The 6,268-nt window shown below is 45.0% G+C and overlaps 1 pseudogene; it reads right to left on the bottom strand.

The window, feature by feature from the left end:
- Positions 1-3,347: 3,347 nt before the first annotated feature.
- On the bottom strand, positions 3,348-5,790 carry LOC123165995 (aquaporin PIP1-3/PIP1-4-like; annotated as a pseudogene).
- Positions 5,791-6,268: the final 478 nt, after the last annotated feature.

Genomic DNA, 6,268 nt, shown 5'->3' with positions numbered 1-6,268 from the left:
GGAATAAATCGAATTTGTATGCACTTAATACATTAGAAACATATACAAGTGCTATATTTCCTAGTTCTTAATCATGCTTGGTTGGATAAATGGGTTTTCCATGTGGCTTGAATTAATCTGATGAATCTGCAATGTGCTTATTTATCATCAACATATTTTACTAATAGCATGCGAACACTTACTTATTATGATGACTAACTACCTTATATGTGTTGCACGGAAACAATGGGAAGCACTGAGGTTTACAAGATGGTACTAACTATTATACCTTGCCTTTTTTATTCCTTTGCCCCATTTCCAATATAGAGAAGATATTTATGCACATCCTTGTTTTCAGGGTTCACTGATGATTACCTCTCAAACCACCTCTGTGGTCAGGAGGCGAGGAAAGTTTTCATACAACACCCACGGTTCAATATTGAAGTGTTCCTGAAGAGGTCGAAGGATGGACGGTCAATCATCCACAGGCACTGGCCTAAAGTTGCAAAGACCTTCAACATGAATGAAGGCTCAATATTCGCCTTCGCTTCAGCAGTTTTCAGATGAGATGCATCTCTCTATGTACCATCTATGATGCTAATTTCGAAAGGTTCTAGATGTTGCATGTGAAACTTGCTGCTGGTGCAGTCGTGTAATGGGGTAGCTGAGTGCTGAAGCTATATCATGTTGTACTCCGATGTATTTCAATTATGAAATCTTGCGTCCTTAATATGGAAATGGAATATATTATGTGCTTAATATGAATGTCAATTAGATTAGTAAATGGATTATTAATAATAGGGCAATTAGCCCGCTAATTGGTTCCTATTGCAAATGGTTATTGAGAAAACACCGTGGGCGATGACCTCAGGCAACGCACACAGTTTCTGGGAATAAACCGTGTTGGATCAATGAACAATCACACACGACATTCTCTTGAAAACTGTTTGTGTTACAGCACCTTGCACAAACATTTTCCTTGGAGTGACTGTGTGGGATGTATATACGAACGGAAACGTTTAGCGGTGATTGACTGTGTGGGATGTACTTACGACCGGAAATGATTTCGCCTGTATAATTAGCACTACTATACGTATTTCTGTATTTGAGTGCTCACTGGTCGGACACGAACTCATTTTGCCGAGCGTGTGTGCCAGGAGGGCATATCCCCGACGGTTTCTGGGTCGTGTGGGAAGGACCCCCTATCGGCCACACTCACTAGGTGACGGTTTTGAACGCCGTCGCGGAAAGGGGTTAAAAACCATTTGTATAGCACCGACGTGTACCAGTGAAAAGACACATCCATGACATTTTGGGCCGAACGAGAATTTTTTCTGTCATGCTTATGACACTTCTATGACGATAATTGTTACAAAACCCAGTATCATCATAGATGTGGTGGGATCCTACTTCTATGACAAAAAATCATGAAAGAAAATGGGCTTTTCATCCTGGGTGGGCCAGATACGCAGCTGCATGACATTCTTTGGGCCGTCCATGACGGAAAAAACCATGGTAGAAGCGAGGGCGAGGAAAATATCGGGGAGTTCCCTATTACGGTGGGTGGTTGGGGCCGAGCGATGCACTGTGGTTTGCGCGTTTCTCTCGTGTACGCGCGTGTGTGCGAGGCGTTGGCTATCTGAACCTAGAGCAATAGGACATTACTTAACCCAAGCGATCAATCCCTTGGCTGTTAATTGAACCCGAGCGATTCATTCGCTGCTGACCAAACCCGAGCAATTCCTTCACTGCTGCTGCTAACTAAACCCGAGTGATCGATCACTATTGCTGCTTACTGAAGCCGATCGAGCCCCCGTGCGAGACGTAGCCAGCCGGTGTTGGGTTGCCTCTTGATGAACAGTGACTGTTGCTACCGTGCATGCGGTATGTAGAACGAGTCGAGACGTGGTGAGTCGAGCCGGTTGGTTGGCTGTGGATGAACAGTTCCCGGTGGGGGTTGGATGAACAGGACCCCGTGGTAGTAGGCCCTTGCCGCTGGATTAATAGGACCCTGAGGAGGCCGTCGCACGCCAGCCGGTTGGGGGTGGATGAACAGGACCACTACAAGAAATATGTCAACTTGTGACCCTCACTATTGGTCGTTGAAAGGTCATAGTTTTTCATTTGCGACCTTTTTGTGACCAAAAACAGAAGGTCAAAAGTTGGCAGTCATAAACTGAAATTAGTGACCTTCTTTGTGATATGTAAAAGGTCATTGGTTCCATGACCAAATTTTTGGTCACTAGCAACCTCCTCAGGCCACGTAGGCATCCAGCGTGGCAAGCTGATGTGGCATAAGATTCAGCCCGGTCCAATTCGGTTTCTACATGGGCCTAGCCCAACAATTCGGCCTTTTTAATGTATATTTTTTCTATGAATTTTCTCTAGCTACATGGGCCTGGCCCAACAATTTGGCCTTTTTATTTTCTAGGCATGGCCTTTTGCGGTCCATTTCATTTTTATTTTCGAGGGTTTTTTGCAGTCCAGTTTTTAGATGGGTCCCAATTGTCAGATTTTTCCTGGCAGTGGATCCACATCGCTTTTTAAGCAGTATATATCAAACAGAAAGAAGAAAAGAATATGAAAATCTTCAAATAACAACCAAAATAGGTTTATTACAATATATTCTGTACAGAACAGAACATGTGAAACTCCATACACTCGTTCACATCACAACAACCAGTTTAACCTACAAATATTGCATGCCCAGGAACTTAAAACTTCACGTACATAACCATACAATATTCCACACAATCACAAATATTGCGATTGAAAAATAAAACGCTCTACCAAGTTAAAGCTAGCTACTCTTGGATACCACAGAACATGCTCTTCAACATAGGAAGAAGTCATCAACGGTGTTCTATCAACAACACAAGCTCCATTCACCTACAAGAACAGAATGGAATATCAAGTACTTGGATCGTTCAAGCAGATTACAACCAACATATATATGTAGAAGTACATCAAGAAATATGATGGAGCAATCGGACAACAAATACATTAAGTAAACAGCCCAACCAATGAGTGATGACAACAAGCAAAGAGTATAAACCCAGGTTTGGACATAAATAGTGTCAACTCAAGCAGAACATAATAAGGCAGTAAACTCAAGCAGAACATAATTAAGCACGATGAAAGGGACCATCCAATTAAATTCCTTTCTTATCTTCTTCAGTAAGGACAGGCAAAACATCCCAGCATATCTCAAGTCGATGAATTATTCTAGCAATAACCAAATTAGAAACATCCCTCGTTGTTCCATTTAACCATACTACAAGATTGTAGAAGAATCACTCTTGGTGAATCAAATCATAACAAATCGAGCAATAGATACAAGAGGCACATCAGGCCTAGCCATTTTCGTTTCAGTAATTTAGAAAGAGGGGCGATGGGGCACAGAACCTTGAGGCCCTTTTATGGGGTTGTGTTTGATGAAGGTTGCCCTTTGGGGCAGCAGCTGCAGCTCCGCCAGATGCAGCAGCAGCACCTCCAACCGGCATGAAGGTGGCGACATCACAAATGGTCACCTGTGTGACATTTCAGATCATCATTACATAATTTTATTTATTTATTCAAGACACAAGCAGCAAAGATAGTGTCTACCTTCGCATATAGAACCGAGCATAGATTTACAGCACATCAATGATTCAAGTAGTTCAAGACTTAATTACTTTTTCAACATCAGGGTAAGAGATATGGAACAGAAATGGACAAATGGTGCCTATTGAGTGAGAGCAAGCAATATAAAGGGGCACAACTATGTGAAACTGTTATCAGTATTGTTTCAAAGTTTACTGTGGCATATTTTTCATGATCAGTATGACTTCTTATAAATAATAACCAATAGTACTGCCGCCAGATGAGCTGCTTATACATAACGATAAGTCAACTAAAAACTACGTAAAGATGATGATAGGCCATCTGATGTCTCAGTATTTCCCAAAATAATTGAGCTCAGGTTCAACATGGGATCAGCATATATATACCAGGATTTGGTGCGAGAGCATGGCATACAAGCGAAACGACATCACAGTGTTTTTGGCAACGGCAATGTGCCGTCTGATCCCACTAAGAAGACTTGTTGTCATCCTGATGATGAAAAAGGAATAACAGATTCCTGAGGGCACGTGAGCAATCATTAGAGAGCATCAAATTTGAAAATCAACACTAACTCGTATAATACTACTTGTTCATGTACTTGTACTAGTGCAGGATGACTCATTGTCCTACTACTGCCTATTCCGGTTTCTTTCAAGTTGGGAAATAACTGAAACTACTCATCATTCATGAACATACATATGTAATCTTAATCTATGAAACACTGAAATTACTGCAGAAAGAACTACTGTAATGAACCATTCATGAAATAGTGGGGGTAATGTAGCACTTGTCGAGGTAGACCTGGTCGGAGGGGGCGCCGCCGCACTCGACCGCGACGCGCTGCACGGGCTGGGTGACATAGTTGCTGCAGTAAACGTCGCACTGCGCCAGCGCGTAGACCTGCTGGAAGCTGGTTGCGAAGCCCGGGAAGAGGTCGGCAACTGCAATCATAATACATAAGCACAACACATCAGAAGCCATTCTGTCCTTGCCGATACCATGTGTCAAATACGCATCTTACTTAGTTTTAATGCTCAAGTGAACAAAGAAATCTAAAACCATGTAGCACTAAATTAAATCGCAATACAACTCTAAGAAGGCAAAATCTGCCATTACCAGGTTGGATTGTTGGGATTCAAATTGCACATGTTTTAGAGAGATAGTACTAGCAAGCATAGTTCTGTCTGAACCCTTTTTTTCACATATGGATGTGTTAGCGCTACAACTAACATTAAAGCTGAATATATATCCATGTTATAGCAGTAAATAAATATACATAGAGCACATCGATGAAGTCAAGCTCAGGGCTTCACCTTGCTTAGTAATTTTGTTTCTAGACCACAAAATGTACACCAGATAATGTACAACAGCTCAAAGTGGCAGTAGCTCAAAAACAAGCAAAACAACTATTGATAAGAAAAGGCAAAAGGCTAAAGCACATGTTTGGCCAGAAGAAGTAAAAGCTAAATCATAAAACAAGGGGATATAATGGTTTCCCTTGCTCAGTTTGTTAAGCCTACATATAGCATTAGTTCAATTATTGCTGCTACTGTCACATCGGTTCACCAGATTAAGCTTCTCAATTACACATCAGTTAATTAGGTGTGCTAGAGTAGTTATGCGCCTGCATCAACTTAAAGTTACCACATGCCCGTAGTTACTACTACTGCAAAAAACAAGTGCCATGCTTTCAAGTTCAGACAAAGGAAAAGGCGGGTGTTAGGATTTAGTTTCGGTTTTAGTTCACTCACGTGGTCTGACCAGGTGTGCTCCCTGTTGTAGATGATGGCCGCGCCGAGGCTCCTCGCCAAGTTGATGCCGGTGATGGGGATGGTGGCCAGGTGGACCAGGAACACGACGAACCTGATTGGCAGCGGGGCAAGGATCTGTTGACGTTCCACACACCATTAAGCACACACAGTAAGGAGATTCAATAGGGGGAAGAACGGCGGTGATGGTACTCACGGGAACGTGGGAGTCCCTGGCGTTCCTCTTGGCGTCGGTGACGGAGAAGATGGTGTAGACGAGGAAGAAGGTGCCGATGATCTCGCCAGGAACAGCCCGAAGGTCACCGCCGGGTTGATGTGCCCGCCTGCATCCATCCATCCCTTAGTAGTTGGAGCCGCTGCCACACACCATCACGTCGACGGTGTCGTCGTGCTGCACGGCCCGGCGGTGGGCGTTGGCCACGGACAGACAGAGGCCCATGGGAGCAGCTGAGCAGGAGCTGCCAAAAGCTCTGTCAATGTGTGCATCTGGATCGGGATGCGGAGCGAGGTGGGAGGGAGGGAATTCCTGCCAGATCTGGCCACGACATGAGCAGCTTGAGTCGATCTAGGAGGAAAGGGGAGGGGCTGCCGACGATGAGGTTGGAGGTCGCGGTGCGACTTGAGAAGAGGACGGCGGCGGATTGGGTCTGGCGTTAGGGAGAGAGGCGGATAGGGAGACGACCGATCGCGGCCTCCGTCGTCGCCGCGGACGCGGCCACCCGCAAGGGCGGCCGGCAGGTGACGCGGTGGGCGCTGCTGCGGGACGGGGAGGAGGTGGCGGCGGCGAGGAGCCGAGGAAGGAGGAGTGCGGGTGCGGGTTAGGGTTTTGGAGGGATGGGATCGGGGGTGGGTGGGAGACGAGAGGGGGTGTGGGAGGGATGGATCGGGGTGGGTGGGTCTGTGGGGTTTCCCCTTTT

Source organism: Triticum aestivum, chromosome 1D (assembly GCF_018294505.1).
Source record: "Triticum aestivum cultivar Chinese Spring chromosome 1D, IWGSC CS RefSeq v2.1, whole genome shotgun sequence".
In the NCBI taxonomy this organism is placed as follows: Eukaryota; Viridiplantae; Streptophyta; class Magnoliopsida; order Poales; family Poaceae; genus Triticum; species Triticum aestivum.
Note: the sequence above shows the minus strand (reverse complement) of the source record. Positions and strands in the feature narration are given on the sequence as shown.